Raw genomic sequence first — 14,178 nt, 5'->3', positions numbered from 1 at the left:
TACAAAGGAAGTCTAGTCCTCAGACAGGAAGGGGGCTTGTTTTGGGAAAGGGCTGTTATCATTTTCGTTTCAAAGTTAAACTATAAACTAAGTTCCTCCCAAAGTGAGTTCGGCCTACATCCAGGAATGGACAAGGACAGTTTGGAAGTTAGAAGCAAGATGGGGTGAGCTAGGTCAGATCTCTTTGACTGTAATAATTGTCTTAGTTATAATTTTTGCAAAGGCAGTTTTAAAACTAGCATGCCACAATTTGACATATTATAATGACAATTTTTGCAGAAGTTTGCTTACAGAGTGTTATTTTTATGTAGTTTTTTCTACCTTACACTTCCATTTATTGAGCTATTACTATGTGCCAAAGACTACCCCAAATTCTTTACAAATGTTGTCTCATTAAGTCTCACAATATCCCCCAAGAGGTATGAATTTATATGCACATTTTTTAAACAGCCAGCTATGACTCAGAGTGGTTAAAAAAATTGCAGGTAATAGGTGGTGGGGTGGGGCTTTACATGTATTTGCATTTACCTAACTAGACCAATACACAAGGTATAGTCAGAAAAGGCGAGGAATACAGGAGAAATTCCACATCATCCACATACATTTCCATGTGGGATAGCAGGAAAAGCACAGATCTGGGGTCAAATGGTTTGGCCCAGGTGTGGCTTAAAAGTTGTATGCGTTTAGGCAAAACCTTAAACTCATTTGAGTCTTCATGTCTAGATTTCTTATTCTGTAAAATAACTTACCTACCCTACATATAGTATCCACACTATAAAAAGACTGACTCTAGTTCTAGAGTTTATTTAGAGTCCTGTTGCCTTCATGAAGCAGTCTTGATTTTACAATCTACCCAAGGTACTAAAAATTTATGTGAGATTTGATATTTGTCTCTGGATACTTTTCACATCAAACAAACACATGTTCTAACTTTCAGAGGCTGAAACCCCAAGGCCGATGAATCACAAGGAGAATGAAGCGGTCTGCTTTTCAGTTTTCCTTGCGGTTTTTATTGCAACCACCTCATGCAGAGGTCACTACAGGTTCTGTCATTTTCATTTTAGATTTTTATATATAATTTTGAATTTTATTCCTATTTTTGTTAGAAAATAATTTTTCCTCATGCAATGCCACTTCCAAGGCAGTACACATTTGAACTGGCAAAGTTTGTCATACTGACATTGATGTAATAATTTTTTAAAAATCACTTCCAAGTCATCCACTGAAGTGTCAGCAATGAATTGGCATACCAATGCAAATAGAGGATGAAGAATGAGCCACAGAGAAGGAATTAGGAAGAGCATTTTGGAGTCCATCAAGATATGCGTGCTCGAGTCTCGCTGTCACTGTCTCTGTCTCTTTCTCTGGTAAAAAAAATAAAAATAAATAAAGCCCAATTTTGAGGGTGGGGTGGAAGTGGAATTCTTAAAGCTCTACTGCATGCACCAAGGGCTTAACATTTGTATTTTTCCTCTGAAAATAGACAGCTAAATTCTTCAGAAAATATGCTGGGGCAGAGGCCATTGCTGAGCCCAGCTGTTGAGGAGTCTGCCCGCCCCAGCGCATGCCCCACACCATGGTCATCCCCAGCTCCATCTGTCTGGTGTCCTGGCCCTGACCTGGCAGATGTTGTGGGTGAGCATGAGAGGGGCATCCTGGCAGCTGTGGGTTATTCTAAGAAGAATTGTGTCATTGTGGGAGAAAGGTTGCCCCTGATGGCCAACTTGTGCTGGTTTGCCTAATACTTTCCCAGTCTGGAAGTTTTGTGTCCAGGGAAACCACCGTCAGTCCTGGGCAAACCAGGGTGCTTGGTCCCCTTCAGAATCACCTCTATCCACGGAAACAGCACCCACCCCATAGCAAGGGATGCACATTTTCAGCTAGACTGGACTCAAAATTTGACTGTTTTTCAGATGAAACTATGAGCTAAAAGATTTTCAGGAGTTGCTGTCTATTCTTAGTTGTAAAAGACTTCCATTGCCTTCTTCAACCAAGATGATGCCAGAAAGTATTTTTTTTCTATGGTGCCTATCCTCACCCCACCACGGTGCTTGGCTTTTCCTAAGCGTCTTCATCAGCAACAAGGATGCACCTCCTTCCTTCCCATATGCAGTTTGAATGATTGGATTTGCATAACTCTATTGTCTCTGGTCAAAGACATTTATCTTCGTGTATGTTTTTCAAGGATAATATTTTAAAATAATGTCCACCTTCTATCAGAGCATTTCTGGTCAGACCCGGTTCACATTTGCATTGATTGATGGCTATTTTAGAGCATCTGTGAAACCCCATTCTTCAACCCTCAGTGGTTTTGTTTCTTTAGGCTTCCAGTGGGACAGTTTTCCTGTGCCACCAGACCAGTGCCTGGTCAGAACCCGGTCAAGATCCTTTTCTGTATTTGTAACTTATATTGTGAGCCAGATCACACTATTTTGCCCCATGTAATCTGGCCTCTGCCTCCGGCCTTGTCCTGATGCCCTGGCTCCCAGCCTCTTGCCTGTGTCTTTGTCATCTCGCACCCACTCTGGAGACCCAGGATTTAATGCTGCTTCCTGGGGCTGACCTTGCCCCTCCTGAGTTTATATTTGCCTCTGGTTCTTCAGAGCACCCCCCTCCCTGATCTCACTCAACTTCCCTTGACACATGGCAGGTTTAATTCTCCCACATGGAAAAGGGAGTAAGACATAGAATTTCAATGTACTATGCATAAAAATGAAAGACACTCTCTAACTTACCATCCAGGGTTGCCATCTTCACCCTCTATTCAAACACTGGTAAAGGAGAACCGGGACACACACCTAACATCTCTTTGCGAGTCATGCCATGTTGAAACGGGACAGGAGTTTTCCCTTATCCCCCTCACAGGGCATGTGATGGGGGTGTGGCTCGCTTCTTTTGTGCCCCAAAGCTCAAACCCCTAGGGGGAGCAGGCAGACAGGCAGGTCGTGGCGCACGTGGGCTCCAACCCCAGGGCAGTGTCTAGGGTTGAGTGTTTACAGCTCTGGAAGCCTCAGTGAGTGTGTATTACAGTGTACTCTTTCAGCTTAGCCATCCACAGGCAGCTTGTGTTAATCAACTCAGACCCTCTGTCTTATCACAAGGATGGAGGGCTTTCTGTATCCTGGGGTTCTTGCCCTAGTGTATCGAAAAAATCAGGTCACGTGTGGGCTTGGAGAATGAGTGCAAGGTTTTATTGAGTGGTGGAAGTAGCTCTCAGTGGATGGATGGGGAGCCAGAAGGGGGATGGAGTGGGAAGGTGGTCTTCCCCTGGAGTTTGGGCTGCTCAGCAGCTGGGCTCTCCTCCAACCGCCCTTGGCCAAATTTCCCTTGGCATCCACATCATTTCGCCATCAATGACCTGCCAGCATCTACTGATGTGTTCTGCCGTTGTGTTTTTCTCAATGTCCAGCTGCTTGTGTGTGTGCCTGCTAGGGTGTCAGGGTTTTTATAGGCACAGACTGGGGGTGTGGAGGGTCAGAGTGGTCTTGGAAAATGCTACATTTGGGCATGACAACAGGAGTGCTTTTCCTCACCTAGGTCTGTGGGCACAGGCCCAGTGGTGGAGCCCTTGCCAGGGACCCTGCCCTTCTCTACTCAGCACTTCCCTTCCTGCCTCCTGTATCAATGTGGCCCTAGGTAAGTCACTTCATCTCTCTGGCTCTCAACTTCCTTGTTTTAAACAGAGGAATAAAAACCCAACACATAAAATTCCTAGGACATTAAATGACAAAATATTTATTATAAAAGCACCTGTAAACTCTAAATCATATACCAATATAATGTATTACTATGTTTAATAAGTTAAGTTACCATATAGGATGAAAAATAGGCAACCATCTTTCTTAGTAAGGTTTTGGTGTTGACTGATGGGATGCAGGAGCCAACAGCTTCTTGAGAGCTCTGCTTTTATGTTTTGAAATAAGAGTAGAAGAGCGAGTCAATGCATTTAGGAAGAGGAAATGGGGAACAGACACACTACTTTATAAATAGTAACAAAGATATATTGAGTTAAACCTCCCATGGTGGGTTGTTAAGTTAGAGACAGAAGTGAATGGTGTAACAACTCAACTGTGCTGGTGCAAAGGCTCCTAAGAAAGAAGTCCACACACAGGTTCGTATTTTAGCGTGCGTCCAGTCCCTGGCACAGAGAAAGCTTGGGATGGCTTGAGGGGATGCAGTGGGCTAAAGACAGTCTTCTCCTTCCAATGGAAACCTGCAAGAAAGGAAAGAGCTTACACATTTCTCTCCATGAGCTTACAGTAGGAATTTGCAAGATATCTAAAAGCAATAAATATTTGGTGAGATTCACTCACTGTTATGGTTTGAATGTGTTCCCATCAAAATCTCATCCTGAATTGTAATTCCCACAATTCCCACCTGTTGTGGGAGGAACCTGGTGGGAGGTGGTTGAATTATGTGGGCGGGTCTTTCCTGTGCTGTTCTCGTGATAGTGAATGAGTCTCATGAGATATGATGGCTTTACAAATGGCAGTTTCCCTGCACAAGTTCTCTTTTTGCCTGCTACCATCCATGTAAGACATGACTTGCTCCACCTTGCCTTCCACCATGATTGTGAGGCTTCCCCAGCCACATGGAACTGTAAGTCCATTAAACCTCTTTCTTTTGTAAATTGCCCAGTCTCAGGTATGTCTTTAACAGCAGCATGAAAATGGATTAATACACTCACCAAATGATGGAGGGTCTAGCAGATGTCTCAAAAATCTGACAGGGGTCTCCTGCAGAGCCCCAGTCATGTTTATTCAGATGCAAATGGTAGGGAAAAAAAATAAAACCAATAGCACTTGTTCTGTTTGGATTTTCAATGAACTACTAAATACAAGGTCTGAAAATTATTAGTGACACAAATCCTGAGTAAACTGAGCGCTCAAGGGTCGTTTTAAATACTAGCCTACATTAAGGTTAGCTTCTAATTCTTCTGCCTTAATTGTAAAATTCTTGGCTATCCACCTGATTTTAACTAACATCTTCATAGGAGCACTGTATATATTAGAAATACTTTCAGCTCTAATATCTGACTAGTCAGAGTATCTGACTAAAAACCAGTTAAGCCATAAAGTAGTTTTTAATTATTTTACATAACAAGAAGTTTGAAGATAAGCTTCCAGATTTTTGCAGCAGCTTAGAAATTGTTGTTAAGAATACAGACTCCTTTTGTCTCTCCCATCTTCAGGATATGAGTTCTGCATCTTCAGGCTTGTCCCTCAACATTACAAAATAGCTGCCACAGGTTTAATATTACATCTTTGCATGGGTACATTTATTGTAGGAAGGGAAAAGAAATTTGATTAAAAAAGGGATTTCTTTTTTACAACAGAGAAAAATGTTTCCCAGAAGATCCCCCTTCCCTGACCCAGTAGACTCCCTCTACATCTCATGAGTAGATCAGGGCCACAGCCACCTCCAGGTGTAAAGGAGTGGAGAAAAGACTCCTTTCTTATGGCAAAGAGGAAAGCTCGTCATAATTGGCCTAAAGCAATCCTGAATCATTGCTGGAAACTTGTCATATTGCCACTCTGAATAAAGTCAGGGTTTCGTTAGCAAGAATGAAGGACTGAAATAACTATGGGTAGACAAAAGATGTTACCAAATCTGAATAATGCAGCTCCAAGGCTTTAAATTCCAGTGGCAATGCAATCACCTTTATTTGGTATCAAGTAAACTATATGTTCTAAAGATCTGATCTTTCATTAAATGACAATTTTGTGGGAATTTAATGTTTGTGACCTGACAATACAATTTGAAATAAAAGCAAAGGACATTGATTTGGTGCTTTGGGCCCAAAATAACAAGACTAAAGGAGAATTTAATAGTATATCTATCAGGTATCTCTATATAGTCAGAGCTATGAACAAGCTATTCCAAATTAACCAAAATGAATTACTCATATACATTTCAGCTCTAGTTATTTATTCTTAAAAGACAATGTGATAATAAATTTTAGTAGAATATATCTGAGGAATAAGATAGGCGGTTATTTCAGAAGTCTGGAGATTAACACAGGACAGAAGGAACAGTTTCATAAAAACAAATGGCTTGTAAAACCTATGTTAATGAGTAGCTGAACCCACAGGTTAAATGCTATAGGAAAATGCAGCCCAAAAGAGCAGAGGCTATGATTTGTCCCTTTAAGGAGACTAGGCACCTTGAAAAACCATGTTTGTTTTTTACTACATTAGTGAGCAGTCAAGAAAATTCAAGCACTTTAACAAAATGCATAATCATTATTGGAAAAACCTCTAAGAATTTCTTACTTTCCCTTTGCCTTGCTTCCCTGAATTAATGTTTTGCTTTTCTTGCTATAGCATATCCAGTTTTTAAACCATCTCCAGTCCTGTCTGATGTGGCTGGTAGTGTATAAACAAACAACTAACCAATCAAACTGAAACCCCATGTATGGTCAGTGACATTGTGAATATAAAGTAAAGTATTTCCCCTCCCCTTTTATAGGCCATTTAAACAATTGTGAAAGTTGTTCTTTGTGTGCATGAAGCATACCTAAAAAAGTACTGAAAACTGGAAGAATATGTTCTCATTCCCAGAATGGCCATGTGAGCTGCTGCATGGCTCTGCTCCTCCACTAAGCACACATAACTGGTGAAAATGTAAAAGGCAACAACAACCAACTGAAGTTTCTGGAAATTGCTCTAAGGGCACACAGCAAATGCAGAAAATTTGCTCCAGACTGTCTGCTAAAAGTCTGCAAGAACAGTAAAAGTCTGGCATTTGAACCTCAACCCACTTCCTCCTTTCTCTCTCCTAGCTCAGCATAACAGAGACTCCATCCCAAGTGAGTGCAGCCAAGAACGCAAGATCCTGCTCCCCTCAGTTCTCAATCGAGGGCTGCGGTATCTTCCCAGGAGGGGCAGGCTGCCAGCATTTCTCATCCTCCCCAGCTAAGAATTGCAAAGTCTAAATTCCAGTCGAGTGCAGCTGGGTCAAGGAATTCCTTCTTCCATCCATCCTTCAATCAGCCATAGCACACTGAGAGTACTGGGGTCCCATTTGCTCTCATTCAGCTTGTTCATAGGGCAGACTCTGCTCCAATATGGAGCAGTCTCCATATTAGGAGAGATAAGCTGGGAAAACCAGAGGCTGCCATCTCACCTGGTGCCCTGCTCCTAAAATCAAGGAGTCACCACTATTCCTATCCCCAGCTACGGAGCCATGGCTCAAAGATTTATCCCAGAGGGAGAGGCAAGCCTTCTAAAGCTTGCCTTTGAAACACAGTGTGGGGAAGTTTGAGCCTAAAGACACTATCAGAAGCAATGGAAGATTCAGGGTTAAGCAATTAAGAGGAGATTTCACAAGAGACCCAAGCTAAATAATAGACCAGTTCGTTTATGAGAGAGAACCAATTATAAGACATAGCTATGACGAGCCCTTCTGAGGTCAGAACAAACTTCAAACACTGACTTCACACCTACCCCTGCAAAAGAGCTCAAATTTAATTGAATCAGACTGTGGAACAATTTCTATCAGGGCATTCTTGTAAACAATTGAGCAATCAGCAAGCAGTTAGTGGAGCCTATCAGCTGGCTGTGACAAGGGAAAGAAATAGTCAAAGAAAGCCTTGCTCAAACAACTCTCATCCCACCTGGCTGTACACGTTTCTAATTTTGCACTCTTTGAGAAGCAACATCAGAGGTCTCACACTACTGGGGAAATAGACATCCCTAGAATGGTCTAGCCAAGTCGCAAAATAAATAAACAAGCAAACAACAACAACAAGGCTCAGAGAGGGTATTGGTATCCAGCGCTACTATAAAATTTTATGTTCAGTTATCAACAAAAAGTTGTGAGGCAAAGAAACAGAAAAAGCATAATCTACACAGGATCAAAAGCAGGTAACCAAATGTGCCTGTGAAAGAGACCAGATGTGGGGTTAACAGAGCTATATAGGAGTAATGTTTCTATATCTCACCGGAATTAAGTTAGTATAGGTCTGAAGTAAATTCTGATAAATTAAGACATATATGGTAAACCCTAGAGTAACTACTAGAAAATAAGTAAAAAGCATAGTGAAAGAAATTTATGTATACAAAAGAAATCAATAATGGAGGAGTAGAGGAACAAAAAGAACATGAGACAGAAAACAAAAAGTAAACTATCAGATGTAAACACGACTCTATCAATATAACACTAAATGTTAGATTTGATTGGATAACAATCAAATCAAGAGGCTGAAATCATCAGACTGGATAAAGATACAAAATCCAACTACATGCTGTCAACAAGAGACACATTTGAGATCAAAAGATATAAATAGGTTGGAAGTAAATGAATGGAAAAAGATATACCATGCAAACAGCAACCTTGTAGTGACTTTATAATATCAAACAAAACAGACTTCAAAACAAACCAAAAAGTTACTAGAAATAGAGAGGAATATTTTATAATGATAAAAGGGTCAATTCATCTAGAGAAAATAACAATTTAAAACATATATGTACTTAACAATTGGAACTCCAAAATCCCATGCAGTGAAAACAAACAGAATTGAGGGGATATATTAGTCTGTTCTCACACTGCTGATAAAGACATACCTGAGACAGGGTAATTTATAAAGAAAAAAAATTTAATGGACTCATGTTTCTATGCTGCTGGGCAGGCTTCAAAATCATGATGGAAGGCAAAGGAGGAGCAAAGGCACATCTTACATGGGGGCAGGCAAGAGTCGCAATGAGAGCCAAGTGAAAGAGGAAATCCATTATAAAACCATCAGATCTCATGAGACTTATTTACTACCACTCAAAGAGTATGGGGGAAACCACCCCCATGATTCAATTATTTCCCACTGGGTCCCTCCCACAACACATGGGAATTATGGGAGCTACAATTCAAGATGAGATTTGGGTGGGGACAAAGCCAAACCATATCAGGGAGAAATAGAAAATTCAACAATAATAGTTTTAAGCTTTCATACTAACTTTCTGTAATGAATGAAACAAGTAGGCAGAAGACAAATAAGGAAATAGACTTGATCAACATATAAACCAACTCCAGGTAGACCTAGCAGACATCTATGGAAAACTCCACCCAGTAACAATAGAATAGGCTTTTTTTTTCAAGTGCACATGGAACCTTCTTAAGGATTGACCATATAAGATACCATAAACAGCCTTCATTAAATTAAAAATGATTAAACTAATGCAAATTCTTTTTTATGACCATAATAAAAAAATTAAGAATCAATAACAACAGAAAGATGTTTGGGGGATTCACAAAGGTGTAACAATAAAACAACATATCTTAAATAACCTATGAGTCAAAGAAGAAAACTATGAGTCAAAGGGAAATTAGAAAGTACTTTAAAATGAATGAAAATGAAGACACAACACACCAAAATTTGTGGGATGAAATCAAAGCAGTGCTTAGAGGAAAATATATAGCTGTACATTCCCATAATAATAAAGAAGAAATATCTCAAACTAAAAACCTAACCTCCCACCTTAAGATGCTGGAAAAAGAACACCAAACTAAAACAGCAAGCAGAAGGAAAGAATCGTAAAGATTAGAGTGAAAATTAGTAAACTAAAGAATAGAAAAACAATGGAGAAAATCAGTAAAACCAAAAGTTGGTTCTTTGAACAGATTTTTTTAAAATGACAAACCTCTAGCTAGGGAAGTATATGTATTTCAAGAAAATGTAATCAACTTTCAATGTACAATCTATGGGTTTTTTTAATGCATTCACAGTTTTCTGGATAAGATATAGTATAGGCTGTGAAGCTGAAGTTCATAACATAAATCATAACTGCCTGATATAGTAGCATTATAACTAGCTTAAACAATCACTGCATATGCATCTGGGCTCTTAATGGGATTCTTGGAAGTTAGCAAGAATGAGATAGAGGACAATTCAGACCCCAGTGAACTGCTGAGCTAGAACAACTTGGAGGTATTTGCCATCCCTGAGATCCTCTGATTTTATAAATATCAGCAAAAGGTTCAATTACCCCAAATCTTAATGTCTCTTGTTTCATAAATCTGTTTTATTAAGATGTCAGGAAATACAGCAACATTTAATAATAACACTTGTTTTTAAGTCTCAGGGATACCCAATCCCTGGGTATTGTTTAACGTGGCCAATGTTGGTGGATTTATCACATAAGTGAATATTTGGGTATACAATGTAGCCACCAGGCACATCTTTAGGAAATACAGATAACAGATAATCAGCTTGGAGAAAGGCTAGAAGTTAGAAGATCACTAGTGGTCTTTTCTGAGCATTTCAGGGACTATTTGGCCAGTTGCTTCACCACAGCTAACTACATCACTCTTACTTGATTGTCCTGTTTGGGAGGAAAATATGATTCACAGCTGTCAACTTCTGCAACAGAGATAAGGACTTTTTCTTCTATGTGTCCCTAGCAGCTTGCACTGGCTTGGCACCCACAATAAAGGTTTCCTGGCCTAACAGCAATAACTGTAATTCTAGAGTGCCTATGATGTGCCAGCTAGCGGTCATGTATCTTTGACACTTCCAGAGCTAGTATGGAGCTATGTGCCTCATCGTGCATCTTCATCCTCTTATCGTCATCACGAAAACCTGAATGCTTGCTTGATTGTGGGAACAAGCCCTCCTTGAACTCTAGCAAGGTAGTTAAAAGATTGCCCGGGATGATTCCTGGCTCAGCCACCCTACCTGTGTAACCTTGGGCAAGTTATTTAATCTCTCTGTGCCTCAGTTACTTTTTCTGTAAAATGGGGTCAATGATAAAGCCTATCTCCCAGTTTATTAAAAGATTTAGTGAGTTGATGCTTGCCAAGCATTTAGAACAAAGCCTGGCAAATAAGAAATGCTATGTGTTTCTTAAATAAATAAAATTAGTCATTGAGTTAAATCTCCCTTTTACTATGTGAAAAAAGATGAGCTTGCTCCAAACTTCACAGTCTTTTCTGCCAATGGGCATGTGCTTCTACCAGAGGGAAAAAGGATAATGGACCTTGAATTTCCTGATATCCCCGTGGAGGCCAAAGCCTTCTGCTCATGAGCCTGTGTTCACCCCTATTTGGGATGTTTTCTCCCAAGCACTGGCTTGGGAGCAGCCCCAAAGTTTCCTTCTCCCAGCAAGCCATGCGTTTTGCGGACTCAGATATTTGATGAGTATTTTGCCAAAGCAGAAACATCCCAGTGAAAACTAATGACGAAGACAGTTCTGCCACACTCTGTTGCCTCCTCTAACTGGAGAAGACAACAAACAGCACACACCGCGTCCCTCTCAGACCCACCTATGTGGGTCTGAGCTTTCACACAGCTTTCATAGAACTCCCTACAGTGTCCACAGGCCCCAAGACACCACTGCCCAGGGCGCCCCTGACCCACAGCCTCCTAACACAGTGGCACGCCATTTTTGTTTCTGCTGGTCAATGTGACTGCTTCATTTCCTCCAGTGGGATCCAACTGACCTTCGATATTCTTTATACTCTGGGGTACATTTGCTGTAAGGGTGTGAACAGAAGCTCAGTAAAGCCCAGATAATACTCAAAGCATGCTGTGCTAAATTCCATGCTCCAAGGAGTGCCAGATGTAGCAAGAAAAAAAAAAAAAAGAATGCCAAGTTAAATTTGAACTTCGGATAAACATAAATAACTTTTTAGTATATGTTCCATATAGTATTTGGGAGATATCCATACTAAATTTTTTTTTGCTGTTTATTTGAAATTCACATTTAACTGGGCAGCCTGTATTTTATCTGGCAACCCCACATGCTGGAGAAGCCTTACAAGGTTAGTTAGTATTTGGTGGTGGGGTAGGGGGGGACTGTCGCTCTCTACAAATGATTTTTTACCAGCAGGCCAATGGTAGGATTGTGAATGAGACAGCCCAGAAGCAACTGCAGAGGGTCATGCAGAACCTCTGTATGGACAGCTTTGCTCTGTGCCATCCTGGGGCAGAACCAAAATCTCACCTACATAACGGAGGTGATCTTTACTTCTGTTTATTTACTTGTCCTGAAGAACTCTTCAGGATTTCAAACGTACTTGAATTCATCATGAATCCTCCACAATGGCCACTTTCAGGAGGGAATTCAGTGTATGGAGTTTTCTTTGACTCCAAAGAATTGAGCTTAAATAAAGTGACATTCACAAAAACATGCTTATGTATTCATGCATACGCCTTTGTATATTCTCTCTTATACCCACTCTGGCTAAGGCCAGTGTTTCCTCATGATATGGTTTGGCTCTGGGTCCTCACCCAAATCTCATGTAGAATCGTAATCCTCAATGTTGGATGAGGGGCCTGGTGGGAGGTGATTGGATTATGGCGGTGGACTTCCCCCTTGCTGTTCTTGTGACAGTGAGTGAGTTTTCACAAGATCTGCTTGTTTGAAAGTGTGTAACAGTTCCCTCTTTGCTCTCTCTCTCTTGCTGGCCATGTGAAAATGTAACTACTTCCCCTTTGCCTTCCGCCATGATTGTAAGTTTCCTGAGGCCTCCCTAGAAGCAGAAGCTTGTGCGTCCTGCAGAACTATGAGCTAATTAAACCTCTTATCTTTATAAATTATCCAGTCACAGGTTTGTCTTTATAGCAGTGTGATAACAGACGAATACACCTCAGTAATATTAATAGTAGGCTAGTATTTAAGGCTGTTGTAATATCTCTGTTAAAATAAGGACAGCATTCTGAATAATTGAGTTTGATCACATGATATGTGATGTTTAGATGCCTAATGCTGGCTGCAGCTAGTACTCAAAGTTTACCTATACTATACACATGGTAAAAGTCAGGTGGCTTTGTGCAGGGTGGAAGGAGGATAGGAAAGAGGAAAGAAGAAAAAGCAAGGAAAAATATACAGAAGCAGAAAGAGAAAAAGTAAAATAGAGAAGAGTATGCCCAGTATCTAATTTCTCACCAGGTTAGATACATTTTCCTTTAACAATTAAGCTTTTAGTCTTTTTAGACTGAAGGTTCAAAAATCTTTGAAGAAATAAAATCAATTTAATCAAATAATCAGTTGTTTGGGAGCATAAATAAATAAGAAATTAAAAGCACAATTGAATGCAAACAGCCGTCCCAGAGTGTGATATAGCAATTCTCTCTCTATGGTTGATACATTTATCTATAAATTAATTAGATTTTGTCTCCAAAAGTGTTTAAGAATATTATATATTTATGTATGCATCCTTGAAAATGATTATGGAAACAATGATCCATCCTGAAGCAAGAATTTTTTTGTTTTATTTTTTCTTATTCCTCGCCATCCTCTTTGCTGTTTATCTGAAATTCATGTTTAACTGGGCAGCCTGTACTCCTGTAAAATAGTGATCCAAACAACAAAAATACCTGCCCTTGTGGGGCTTATCCTCAATCTTCCCTGTGTTGCTCGCATTCTGATACAATCAGCTGTATTTGACTACCAAGCATCACAAAAAAATTCTTTTTTTTTTTTTTTTTCTGATGCTGGTTTATGCAGAGCTGGCTTCATGGCCTGGTGACCAGTGCATTCACGCAGGACCTCCTGATCAGAAGGGTCTTGTTGTTACCAGCCTGTGAGTCTTAATAATTTTGTACATGCAATCCCTCCTTTTCATTTTCTCCTGAACTCTGCAAAGTATGTAGCCAGTCCCAGGTTTATGCATTATAATATAACAAAAATATCAAAAATAATAATTGCAGTTCCATAGAGAACTTAGAACTTACCTCCTAAGTGGTTTAAATCCTTTGATATCTGGGACCCCCAAACCCCTAGAAAGTCAGAAGATAATTTTTTCTTTAATGGGAACAATGAAGTCTCAAGGTATTAGGTCCATGTCCAGCTAAAATTCTGTTGGGGCTAAAATCCACCTTTCCTAAACCTCACATCACATTTCTCAAACTTAATTGCTTCATCCTTGCACTTTCCCAGGTCTTTCTGTTTTCTCTCCTTTGTCACAGCTGAGGCTGTCACTAAAACTGTGGCCCTCTTAGCTCTGTCTTTACCATTCTTTTCAACTCAGTCTGGATCTTTATCACCTTGAAGGCATAGGTGGCACTTCACAGACAAGCACATTTCAATCATCAAGTTTTGTATGTTTCCCATGATTGTGACATATTTCTACCTCATATCCTAGTTAATAGAAGACAGGAAGAAAATAGGCTGCACAGGTTATGTGCATGAAGGGATGAAGTGGCAGGAGAAATGAAGTCTTCCTAACTCTGGCCTCCTGCTGCTA

At 40.2% G+C, this 14,178-nt stretch overlaps 1 long non-coding RNA gene across 1 annotated transcript; it reads right to left on the bottom strand.

The window, feature by feature from the left end:
• Positions 1-987: 987 nt before the first annotated feature.
• On the bottom strand, positions 988-13,913 carry LOC109027244 (uncharacterized). Its single transcript, XR_002006364.1, has 3 exons — positions 13,667-13,913; positions 4,070-4,213; positions 988-1,364 (listed from the first exon to the last, which is right to left on the bottom strand). It is a non-coding gene; the product is annotated as an uncharacterized lncRNA (long non-coding RNA).
• Positions 13,914-14,178: the final 265 nt, after the last annotated feature.

Source organism: Gorilla gorilla, chromosome 5, assembly GCF_029281585.2.
Source record: "Gorilla gorilla gorilla isolate KB3781 chromosome 5, NHGRI_mGorGor1-v2.1_pri, whole genome shotgun sequence".
In the NCBI taxonomy this organism is placed as follows: Eukaryota; Metazoa; Chordata; class Mammalia; order Primates; family Hominidae; genus Gorilla; species Gorilla gorilla.
The sequence above is the reverse complement of the archived record's forward strand: the minus strand, read 5'-3'. Positions and strand labels throughout refer to the sequence as shown.